At 38.3% G+C, this 13,207-nt stretch overlaps 1 protein-coding gene across 5 annotated transcripts in view; it reads left to right on the top strand.

Moving 5' to 3' along the window:
- Positions 1-13,207, top strand: part of LOC146588643 (kinesin light chain 1) — a 70,151-nt gene that overhangs the window by 21,001 nt on the left and 35,943 nt on the right. The window contains exon 1 of one of the 5 annotated variants that reach the window (XM_085317369.1): positions 44-366. The exons of the other annotated variants lie outside the window; for them this stretch is intronic. The gene's annotated coding sequence lies outside the window, so the exon portion shown is untranslated. Of the gene's footprint in view, positions 1-43; positions 367-13,207 lie in introns of those variants that run through there. 5 annotated transcript variants of the gene reach the window in all.

The following is a 13,207-nucleotide window of genomic DNA, read 5'->3' as shown; positions in this document are numbered from 1 at the left end:
GGGCGCCGGGCTGCGGGGGCGGCGGGGCGGGCAGAGGGGCGGCCGGGGCGGCGGCTGCCTGCAGCTGTCAGCGCCCGCGCCTTGGGGGCTGGGCCCCGCGCCGACCTCCGCGGCCGCCGGGTCGGGCCTGTCAGCGCATCCGGAGGGGCCGCGGTGCCGCCCCGCGTCGTTTCCTTCTTCGCTTCTCTCTCTCGTCTCTTCCCCCCTTCCGAAAAAAACCCCAACCAGCCCCTTTTCCTTCCTCCCTTCCGCCCGCCCATCGCTGACATCCTCCTCCGGCCGCCTCCTCTCCGCCCCCGCGGGCTGCGCGGCCCCCGCCGCCAGTGCGAGCGCTGCGCACATCGCCCGAGCCTGCAGCACCGAGCGGTGAGTGGGGGGCGCCGGCCGCGCCGCGGGGCGGCCGCCGGCCTCTGACAGCGGGCCGCGGCGGCGGGGTGGGGGGCCAGGGGCGAGGGGCGGGGGTGGCTTTTTATCTGCGCCTTCCCGTGTGCCGTTACGCAAACAACAAAAGGCTGCGCTGGCCGGCTGCTCGCCTGCGGCTCCCGCTGACAGCCGGCCCCTCGCGAGTGCGGTGGGCTGGGTTTTTCTTGGGGGGGCGAGGAAGGGGAAGGATGTTTTTCCGTGTTTTGTCTGTTAGTTGTAACCCGGCGGGGATGGCGATCTGCTTCGCTTTGTCCCCGTGCTGGCGGCCGTCCGCGCTGCAGCCCGGCCCGGGCGCCGCCCAGGGAGGGGACCCCGGGCAGCGCGGGGGGAGAGGGGCGCCGCCGCGCCCGCCTCGCCGCCTTTACTTTATGTTGTGTAGTAAAGCTTGTCGCTGCCAGGTCGGAAATGGTGGAAGAGGAGTACGGGAAGACAGCTTGGGTTTGGTAGTGACCAGATTTATGTATTGTAGGGCACCAACCCGCGCTACAGCCTGAGACGGTTTTCATACTTTGGTCTTGGCCCAGGAGATATCTGCAGTTCCAGAATAATGAAGAAACACATAAATTACGAATTTTACGTTTAATTCTAGCGAAATCACATTAAAACATAACTGACTTTTTTGACCTATGTCGTTTAGGCAGACATTAATTAGAGTTCAAAAAATTTTTCTGGCTTTGTTCTTAATATTATTTGGTAGCAAAATGTCTGATCTGTAAATCTGCATAGCAACTGTGTATAGTCACAATTGTATATAGTCTCGATTCTTCWCCAGATGCTTTGTTCTAAGCATATTGGAGCATGTTTTAATGATCAAAGCAGCATCACCTAGATTAATGCTACTAACTGGGTTTTTGAAGGCTGTTTAATCATTTATGAACCTTTTCCCTCCCCGTTAATCATTTCCTGTAGTGTTTGTGACTTAAATGTAAAAACAATATACAAATACTGAATATGGAACCAGAATATGAGATCAGAAAGTAAAGCCAACTAGCAAAAAGTGAAAGTTTGTTTTTATGATTTACTTTGAACAGCAAAGAGGTGAACTAATATCACTTGTGGTATAAAATACTTTCACAGTTGAATGTAAAACATATTAAATGAGAACTTTTAAAATATAATTTCAGAATTCTTGCTGTTGGCAGAAGATGCAGAAACAATTATTCTGGGAAGTAATTGTCTTTCTCTTCCCCTTTTGAATTTGCACTTCACTTAAGTGTGAAACTTATGCCCAAAGTGCGTGCATTGCAAAGCTAGAAAGGAACCTTCAAGGCTTAGACAGTTGAGCATTTTAATTAAAAAAGAACCTTTTTGAATTCAGTATTGATTTTAAGCTCTTTTGGAAAATAGCTTTATTTTAATTGATTATAAATTCCAAAGGTTCAGTGAAACATGATAGAGGATAATATAACCCTAGGATTATAGCTATAATTGAAAGTAACACATTCAGCATTTACTGGCAGCAAAGAGAAAACTGATCCATTTGGTGATTCTAAGCACAAAGCCTTGTATTTTGTAAGCCAATTGAACAACTTTTTTTTTTTTTTTTTTTTTTTGTGTACATGAAAAAATATATAATAAATGTCTTTTTTAAAAAAAAAATTTAAAATTTTTTTTTTTTTTTTTTTTTTTTTTTTTGAGTACATGATTTAATAGAGCACGTCTATGAAATCATTAAAAACGTGGAAATCTCTAGCTGTTCTTCTGTTATGTTTTTTTATGTTATGCAGAACCATGTGGGGAAATGCAGAGAACAGAAATTGTCAGTTCCTCAGAGTCACACAGGAATGCAGTATCACTTCTGCATCATGTTGCAGTTAAAGTTTGGCAACCTTTCTGTTTCCAAAGGATGATGATAGAACTAAACAAATCCATTAATGAGAAATTCTAACAGCAGTTGAGTTTAAATTCCATTTATTTACTCATAAAAGTGCCATCATATGTAATTAAAAAGGAGAATAAAAGTTAGGTCTCCCCCCCCCCAAAAAAAAAAGTATTGAAATGGTCTCGTTTACTGTTCATCAACTTACTGTCAGATGCTAAAAGTGGTAGAAGTGGACTGTTAATGGAAAATGATTTTAAAAAACAAAAGTATTTGTTTGACAAAAAAGGAATTTTATACTAAACTGCAAATTAAGTTTGCAGGAGTTTAGAATAGGATCTACTGAACAAAGAATCATATGGAAGACAGAAGAATCAAAAATAATGCTGCATAGACCCTTATGTGATACAAGAGCAGTTGCTGCTTGCCCTGCTTATGAAGAACTTCCTGCGATGATTGATAACAGAAAACCCTTGCTTGTGTGCTATTTTTATGCTCTAAAGCTATCTCTCTCTATATCTGTATGTGTGTTTGTATGTATATCTATAAGCGTATGCACACATTTGTACTTCTGTTATTTAGTTGGGAGTTTGGGGAAATAGTGTATCTTTGAATTCATTTCCGAGTCCATTTAATGCAACTTCTGTTTCTCTTGAGACTTGCAGACTGTGCAGTTACTCTTCCATTTCTTTCTCTTGGCATCTGTGACAGACAAATACAATTGAGTTTATTCTAGGATTAACAGCATATCTTCAGATGAATAAGTTATGGTTATTTTAAAACTTAATTCACTGTACAAATATTTGCAAAAATAGTATTTCTTTAAGAGGAGTGGAAAGGAAGCAAATTCAGGCAAATTTATCAATAAACATAATATATTCTGTACTTTATTTTAAGGAGTCATGGTAGCAGACAGTGATGAGAACAAGCATGATAAAACAATTTAAATAGACAGTATTTTTTAGTCTGTCTACCTCAACATAATGTTCAGTATTACACATCTTATAAAAATGGGATATGACCAATTCCATTATCAACGTAATAGAAGCAGCTACTCATAGGTTTATCTCTTAGTACAACCTGAAGAATMATTTTTCATTGTTTGATGAGATTGCTTTACTTATCTTGATTAGATTTTTAGAAAAATGTTTATTTTCAATATGTTAACTATTATTTTGCTCAATAAAAGAGCCTTTAGCACAAAATGTCCAATAGATGAGTTATGGTACCAAGTACCAGTCAAAGACTTAGAATATTGTAGTAGTCATATCCTGAGTCACATACTACTTTAGGTATTTTTGAGGTAATAAGTCTTTCCCAGTAATTTAATGGGGGAAACGTTGTTCCTTTCTGATAGCAAGCTGTAGAAATAAGTGTTGTTTCTTTGAAAAATTATTTATCAGCCACCAAAATCGATGCCTAACCAGAAAAAGGTACACTTATGATGGTTTACGTTTACTGGGATGCTTTGGTTGACATCACTCATGGGATTTGAGTTGGGCACTTTGTTAGACGGTAAAAGACTGAATTATGGATCCTTTTGGTACTGGAGGAGTTATTTCCACAAGGTCTTGTTTGAGGTGCTTTGCAGACAGAAGATGATGTTATACTTGTTTGGATTTTTTTTTTTTTTTATGCTAGACAGTTAATAAAATTAGTAGTGACAGTCCGTAGCRGATAGGCAAGCATGAGGACAGAGAATGTGTGCTCCCAGGAGCTGAAATGTGTCTGGGACTGAAAAAAACCGATCTTTTCAGAGGACAAATACTAAAGCATTCATGTTGTGTTTTAATTTTTTTGTAATGGATAAGGAAAATTAATCTCAGATACTTGATACAGTTTCTTTGGATTCAGTCAGCTAAGAAAACAGATGCAAGTAATAGCATCTTTGTGTTGACTTAGTCATTTTGTTGTTTCTTTGGATCCAGCTTGTCTCCCATGAACTCTGCTATTTAACTCTATCAGTACAGTATGAAACAATCTTTACCCTGGAAGCTGTATTTTGATGGGCAAGTGGAATTGAATTTGTTCTGTCAATTATTACTGGCCTTCCTTATTGCCCAAAGATGRGAAGACCTAATATCGAGCAATAATAGCACTTGATCGTATGATTTTCTATTTCAGATAGACTTTCCCCTTGTTGTCCACTTAAACTTACAGACTTTTTCACATATTTCTCAATGAAATGCCCCTTACTGGTAAAAGAGGTAAAACATATTGTGTGGGAAGACTCACAAATGAGCCATTTCCTATTTTGATTCCTTTGTAAATGTCTATAATAAAGCCCATTTGTTGTATTAAGATATTGTTCCTGGGTTTACATCAGAACTATAACCAATTTAGTAAAATCGTAAAGTTAATGTAGCAAAAGGATGTAACTAGTCTAGTCAGTAATAATACCAGCTTCCTTACGCATCTGTCAGGTTGGGGTGGTGGCAGACTACACTCAATTTACTATGTGCTTTTAACCTTATATTTGCATATACTCCAGAAAAAAAAAAGTTTTAAAAGTTAGTGCTGCACTAGCATTTAGAAAGTCAAGAAGTGTCTGATGTAAAGTTGAACTTCTTTGCTAATAGTTTGTATCTGCTTTTTTCACATTATGTGTTTTATATATATTTCAGAAAAACATTATAGTTGTATCTGAAAATCGGTCATCTTAATCCAAAGAATGGCAACTCATCTTTTTTTTGGAAATATTGAATAACTAGTTGTATATCTTAATTCTTTGTGTTTTGCATTATATATAGACACTGATTTTATGTTCGTAAACTATTTCTTACACTCTGTGTTGCTATCTCTTTAACAGTATATTGTTACTATTATTTTATAGGACCATAATATTATTGTTTGCCTGGAAACAGCACAAGTTGTTACTGAAACCTAATAATGTGCTGAAATCTAATAATGTGTTAACATTATTGCAGTGTGCCATTTTTTGTGTGTGTGTGCGCGCCATTCTAGTGTGGAGGATGGTGATTTGGATCATCCAAGGGATTGCAGTAACTACATCTTGCAATGTATCTTTACATTTGCTCCCCTGCAGCTGACAGAAGCTTAAATGATTTGCAAAGCATGTCATACTGGTTTATGGACTAGTAGGAGAAAAGGTGGGGTCTCTGTTGAGGGTGGTTCTGTTTTATTTTGTTTGTTCTTCCTGAATAGAATATTGTATTTAAGATTAAGGGGATGTTTATGAATGTTCCTTTATCAAAAGGTATCAGGCTGAATGATGTAGAAAAGTTATGGCTGTGTCTGTCTTTTCCAGCTTGAGTAGCTTCCATTTCAGACAGACTGTAGTTACTCTCTCGTTCCTCTTTCTTTTCTTTGCTATGAGTGAATTTTACTATATCCGCCTTTCTTTTCTTCACTATGAGTGCTTTTTACTATACTCTCAGCTGTACTATTTCATTTGTTCCTGTGATTAAACTGGGTGTCCCTCCCCCTGCCCCCATCATATTTAGTGCGTGTTTTGAAGGAGAAAGAATTAGGTAAAAGCATGAATTCTACTCCCYACTTCACCCCCAGGGTCAATGTAGAGGGCAGCCATGTGTAGCTGGAGTAATGCAACTAGTGTGATGGTAGTATGTGAGGATATAAGGGAGATAAGCAGTTTGAGGTAGGAGTAAGTCAGCAACCTCCTAAATTGTTTCTGGTGACAGAATAGTAATGGATACGCAGTGTCTAAGGGTATCGTTTGAACTTTTCTTTAGTCTCAGTGCTGGTTTATGTAATTCCTCCCTCTTGCCACTTGTTCCATGTCCTCATTGTCTGCCTACCAACCTGGTGAAATATATTTTGACTGGATTTTTACTCCTTTTTTTTTTTTTTTTCTGTCCCTTTACCTCTGACTGAACAATCATCCGGTAAAAGGCTCAGTTCTTTGATTCAATTTATTGCAGGCACCATGAGTGCTTGTGCTGGCATGATGGAGGATGTGCATGAAACATAGGGCTACATGGGGAGCATTGCCAGCTGCTCCCCAGCCATACATAGGCTGAGTGAGTGAATGTCTGTGGTCGTGTGTTTGCAGGAAGCCAGACCAGGTGATCTGATGGCCATTTCTAGCTCTGAATTCCTCTGCATGTGGAAGACGATGCATGGAAGATCCAAGAATGTGCTGTTGTTTGTATTTAGCATTTTTTCTGGATGTACCCTGATTGCATTCAGTGTAGTGGCTCTAGCTGTATTAAATCATGGAGGGGTACAGGAGTCATGATATGTACAGCAGTACACTGGCATAGTGATGGCGACCTAAAGGTCTTGTTAAAAGTGCAAATGAATTGAGTCGTTAGGAAGGTGTGTTAATTCTGAGGAGTGACGTGTATTGGGTAGGTTTGGTGTGCAAACCTGATAAACATGCTTTSTCTACCATAAGGCAAAAATTAATGAAGAGGATTTGATAAGTGTTCTGTAGTGTTCTGTTCTCAGAGCGTTCTGGAACGCAGGATACTCGTGCTTAGTAGGTGTTCCTGGTAACTTAAGAAATCATGCAGAGAAGACAATAAGATTTTATTATGGTACTGATGCATGCTTTAGCCCATATGTCCTCATTTTTCTTATCTGTCCTCTGTCTTTTGAAACAGCAAGAGGCATCACAGGGTGACTTTGTCTAAAAGTCCCAGTAATTTGCTATTACTTAATCACATCTCACTCCGATTGTTCAGAAAAGATGTAAAGGCYGATTCATGATTAAATTACTCTTATTTTAAATCTTTCTTATTCAGTTAATACCAATTTATCCAACAGTACTTTTAACTTAAAAATTATATGCTCCATGTGGACTTTAGAGTCTGTATAAAATACTACTGTTAGAATAAAATTAACTTTATTTTTTTTTCTGGAAAGAGTCCATGCAGAATGCAGGCAGAGAGCAAAGATACACAGCATATGTTCAAAAACAGTAGTCAGTGGGGTTTGAATTACAGTGCCTGATTGTACCTTGTGTGGCCATTGACTTAATGTCTTGATCCTCACCCAGTTGTTGTGACAACAAATGGCCTGGAAATAGCAGACTGATTTGAGGGGACTGGGGAGAAGTCCAGCTGCACATGCATATTAGAATGTGCATGATATGTTGCTTTTAGTGGCAAAAGTGTTTTAGGAAATAACTGTTTATTCTGCCCTTCACAGGCACCAGTAAAGGGATGCTTTAAAATCAGGTTTGTCCAGATGATATGGGTTAAAATACAGTAGTCAAACTGTTACTGTTTACCTCTGTTGCAACCATTATCCAGTTTATAGTGTGCTCTTGTTCTGTGCCAGTACACCAGAAAAATGATGTACTATTACAGRATGGTGGGAACTGTTAAGCTAATGTTGTTGCCAAAGGCAGTGTTTCAGGAGTTGCAAAGGAGCCAGCCAGTGGCCCTGGCACTAGCCTAGATCGTGAATGTGCAGCGTCATTGTGGAGAGGGCTAAAACTATGACTGGAGCCCCACRTGGGAGTACACAATGTTAAGGTGACTTTGTAAGATGCTAGATGAAGGCCTGTTGTATTGCTGTGTACCTCTTGGTGCAGTAAACTTCAAGACCATCTGAGTAAATGTTGCAGGTTACAGAGTGCTTAATGAGGAAATGATTCCCAACCTTATAACAAAATCAGCTCTCTGTATATTTTATATATCACAACAGTGAATGGTGCAAGGCTTTTTTAGATGATTGCATCATTTCCTGCACCTTCTGTGAGATGAAATCTGCAAGGTGAAAAAGGTATTCTGTTTGATAAATGGTGATTGTCATTGAAGGTATCAATTTTGGTGCAGTATTTAATGAGATAGAAATAATTACTGTTCAATATTAATGACAGTATCTGAAATACTTAGCTGTGCAGCTGTACTCACCTTGAAAGAATTTGGTTAGTGGTTGGGGATTTTTTTTTAATGAAAGGGCGGGTGGGGGTGTGTCTTTTCCCTAAAGCTTGATGGGCAGTTCCATCTTTGCACAGTTTTGTGCGTCTTACTAAGGTAAATTATTAAGTAGCTTCTAAACCAGATTTAAGATTTTTTTCAAACATAAAGGCTGTTTTCTCTTGAAGCCCTGTTGGTGGATGTTCCTCTTATGTATGAAGAAGGAATTGCTGCTTTTCTTATTTTGGTACAATGTCCTCAAGCATGTAAGAGTAATATAATCTATACTCATATAAGTTGGGCCTTCATGGGAAGCTTTCCTGACAACGATAGGAGGCAAGATATGTCCCTCTCCACCCTTTCTGCATGCCTACTCTTAAAGGATATACCATAAAAAGTAGATTGTGTTACGGTGTGTAAGTCTGATGTTAGTAAGTGGAAACTGATKTGGTTTTTAACGTGATATGGCAGTTTGATTTGAAGGGAACGCTCCTGTGCTTTAGCATAAGTTCTGTTTAGAATTAAACTAAATAGATGACATAAATAATACTTTGAATTGTTGATAAAGGAATTCATGTCCCAAAAATGACAATAAAATGAAAAAAGAACTAGAGTGAAGTTAAAAAAAGTGGATGTTTTGTCTGCACTATTGGCTACTTAAGATTGCAAGATACGTATCTTTAAAAACACTTAGTCATAGCTCTACCTCTCTGTTCCAGTCCTGAAGAGATTTTTTTTTTCACCAGCTAGAATCCCTCTACAGGAAAAGGTCTTATCAGACAAGACTAAAGATTCTCTGAAAGCATAAGTGCACAGGTTGGTAAGTGCATGAAGAGCTAAGTGACATTTCCACTTAAAGAAATGTAGATACATAGAGCCATGAATAAAAAGTACAGGATTTGATAATGAAGGTGGATTTGAAACTCAAACTGTCTTGACTGTATTTAAATAAAGATACAGTCCTTTCAAGCCTAAAATGGATAACATATGGAACATGTCTTTATAACTGCAAAATACTGATCCACAATACAAAATTTTTCTTAGAATAATTATCTCTGATTTTTTTTCCTGATGTATATTAATTCATGTGATAAGCATTTAAATTTTTAATCACTAAGGAATATGACTTTTTAAAAATCATTCAACCTCTTTTTATCTGTTGCATTTAAGAATAATTTATTTTACTTTTATGTAACTATTCTGAACACTCATGATCATTCCATTAAAATATGTGTTCATCTCCAGTTGTCACAGTGAGGTGGGTTTTGTGACTATAAGCACAAGGCAAATCCTTTGTGGCCCAGACTGGTGTGTTGTGTCAGTTTTTTAGTGAACAGGCAAAATATTCTGTTTTCCCTAGGGCCTCTTGTGACCGCTTGGAAGCTCTTATTAGTGCTCACAAGAAATCAAGGAAGTACTAGATTTGGAGAAGAGTGACAGATAGTATTTGCTGTTGACATAGCAGTAAAAAAANAAAAAGAAAAAAAAAAGAAAGAAAAAAAAGAAAATTGCTCCCTTGCCTCAGGGGTAGGATTGCAATCCCAAGTTACGTCTGCATGGACATAACTAACAAGTAGGCATTAGAGCTCGTTGCCTCAAACTACCAAACAGTGGAAGAGATTTGTGGAAGAATGGTGTTTTGATCCTACTTCAGGCTTGTGGATGTTAAGTGTATTGTTTCAAATTTAGGGTAAGAAAGGTATGTACCAGCAGCCTGTGAGTGACGGTAGTCGTAGAGATCTCAGTTAACAAAGAGTTAGTAAGCATGTACCTTCTTGAAAGAGCTCCTTTTGGTGTAGGTCCTCTGGACTCCCGGTTTGGTCTCCCGTACCGTGTTAGAATGTACACCTGTCAGACAGCTCTGCCACCTGCTTCAGCTCTGGTAAAGAGTAATCTCTGATGTGAATGCAAATGAATAGAAAGGTCTTATTTTCATCTAGCTTAATTTGAAACCAGAGATGGGTAAAAGGTCTTGGGAATGTATATAGAGAATACTCCCCCCCCCCCCCAACACCCGCTTCCATGCTTGTGGTACATGTGGACTGGTTGTAGGATCCAAACTGGTGCCACTTTTTAGAGGCCTTCTGTGACTTTAGGATCTCTGTCAAAGTTCGGTGTTCTAGTCACTATATATTTTTAGTACTCCAGTAAAGTAAAACGTAGTGGGTGAGATACCCCAGAAAGAATACTTTCTTCTTACACCATTCTTACATAACTGATGGCAGAATTACTAATGTTTAGGGAGGATGGCTGTATCRTCTTAGGATCTCTTTATTTGAAGTAGTATGTAAGCAAGAATGATGAGATGGGATTTGGCCACAGTCTGTGGCATTATAGCAGCATCACCAGACATGGTTAAATCTAAAAGAGAGCTTGAAAGTACTATGTTGGCAGGTCATCTGAATTGTCTGCAGTTAGAAGGGGTACAGATTTAACTACATTAGGGTGGTTGGATTGGTAGCTAAAATGTCTGTTCAGTTAAGTGCAAAGGGATTGACACCAGAATAAGTCCTCCTTTAAGAGGATGAGTAATTTTTATAGTTATATGGTACTTCTATGTCACTCTAAATTCTTCTGTGTTTAGCAGGTTCTACTGAATTAACTGTTCTAGCAGGAAATTATAATTCTAATCAAAGTAGTTTACAGATACTGAACTACTGGCTGAAATAACTCTGAATTCATTTTTTTCAGCAATAACCATTGAAAAGCAAAAGTATTTATTTCAAAACAATGTTAACAGTGCTATTTACCTGAACGCAGGTCTGATTGCATGTGGTATATGCTTCATTAGTGTTTGTGGAGATTGCATAGTATTCTGTATAAATGGACTCCAAAACAACAAATCTTCAGAGCTTGTGGTTTCTYGAAGAGAAACGTCAGTGTCATCCCTGCTGCAGACTTGACAGGAGTTACTTTTTTGCTATCAACTCCTGTATTATCAAATATGTTTTACTAACCTACTTTTCTATTTTTTAATAAAATAGCTTCCTAAGAATCCAAAGAGTTCCCTGAAAAGTAGGACTTTTACAGCAGACCAGGTGGTTAAAAGGTTCCAAACATGTTATCATACATTTGGTTTGATACGGTGTTCTTCAGCTAAACTAGTATGTACCCTCTTCATTTAAACTTAGTTTATTACCGTGAATAGGCTTAAATGAAAGCCCATGGGTTTTCCTTTAATAGATGCAGTATTTTTCAGAGTTGGATGCTGTTGTCAGGTGGGTGCAGAACATGCAGCAGTGCAGGCTCTTCCCACTGATACGATGTGGAGAGTAACTCTGCACAGTGTTAATAGAAGAAAACAGCCATGTTAGTCCAGTTGAAATTTCTGCAAGTATCCAAGTTTTCTGGTGTTTTACACCTTTTAGTGAAGTTGTCCTCTGGAGTATTAGGTATACTCATTGTACATCTCTTCAGAAATTAGTGAGTTTGCCCATATAAAGGATGAACCTTTACAAAACATGAGAGTTTTTTTGGTCCTGTCTGCTTACCCACCTAAATGTCTTGAAGTGTTAAGATTGTAGGTCAACTGATGAACTTCATTTTGTGCTTTTCTTAGGATATACACCATTGATGTTAAAAGATGACAGATATCTTTTTTGTACTATTTACCTTGTATACCTTTATTTTAAATCAGATTGTAGGGCAGATTTCTGTATTCAGGGTTAACTCTGAGTTGAAGGTAGGCAGAAGGAGCATAATAAGGTTTTTTAATTCAGATGCTTACTAGTAGGGAAGTAGTGAGTCCAGTGGTTAATTTTTTTTCAAGTACTTTGTGTTCTAGAGGACTTCTCATGGCTTAAAGTTGGCTGCTAGTCATGTGCAACTCCATCTTTTTTATCTACTTCTGCTCAGTGATTTAGGGCCTCTGATATGTGCTGCTGTTTGTTCTCATTAACTGAGTTATTTTTAAGGTAGCTTGTGTATGTTTGTGCTACATTGTGAAGACATCTTCTAAGATTGCATATTTGGAAACTTCAGGCAGGACAGAAATGCAGTAGTTTGATTTATAAAAGTGGGTCAGCTGACCCCCACTGGTATGCTGCTTCTAGATGTAGTTTAAGATTTTGTGTTCAGTAGGTACTCATATGTGAATTCAGAAATCATATGATGAAAAGTGAGACATAACGTGACACTTCAGCTACCGTGCTGGACACATCAAGGAAACCTGTTTAACAGATATGTAGCCGCTCTGTTGCAAACTTGCTTTTATTATAGTGTCAGAGTCATGAATATATTGGAATAAAATTCCTGAATATAAACAAACATTAGAAATAAACCAAATTAAAAGCCTGAGATTATAAATTTTGTTATATATTGAAGTATGGTTTGTGATAGTAGAAATAGCCTCATAGTGAAGTGAGAATCTTAGAATCCTTACTTATATTTTTTGATCTTCTTTGGAATTAGGACATTTCTGACTGTAAACCATAACAGCAATATGTTCAAACTGGAATGTTTCTTATCCTTCCTCAAATGCCTTTCTAATTATATGAAAGACATTCTTGGGTGATTCATTCTGACCATTTGTGACTAGCAGGTGTCACTTTGAACTGCCTTGTTAAGAAGAGGTGAGGTTAATTTAGTGTTCAACATGCTGCTCATGTCCCTCAGCAGTCTGTGAGGTATTTTTCATCTCTTTAGTGCACTAATAACTCTCCGAATGAACCTTCTTTTGTTGATGGTTCTCTCTTTGTGTCTGAAAAGCTTGTGTAGTTTTCAGGATTGTTTGAGAAGACAATCTTTTACTTTATGAAGAATAGCATTTAAAGCAGCTGGTAGTATGTCAAGACTGCATTCCAGGATGGAATGAACAGTGTTTGGGTTTGCGTAGGGAATTAATGACTTGTAAGTTGCAGCTATTACAAAATAGAGCATGCGCACGCAATGTTTAGGGTGCTAGGTGTTCTCGTTTGAATAAGGAGAAACAAAGAGTGAAATTAAAATAAAAAGCCTGGATAGACTGATTGTTATTACAAAGCAGTGAACTGATACTGAGTATTGGAGGTATACTGACTTGACCTTTCTGTATCTTTAATTTGTGTGATAGAATTACTACCATACTTACATGACTGAAAGTTTGTAGGTTTGGCTCTGTTTGCTTTATGCTTTCTTT

This window comes from Rhea americana, unplaced genomic scaffold, assembly GCF_003343005.1.
Source record: "Rhea americana isolate MKP2758 unplaced genomic scaffold, rheAme1 scaffold_5, whole genome shotgun sequence".
NCBI lineage: Eukaryota > Metazoa > Chordata > Aves > Rheiformes > Rheidae > Rhea > Rhea americana.
This window is presented reverse-complemented; position numbering and strand designations above follow the sequence as displayed.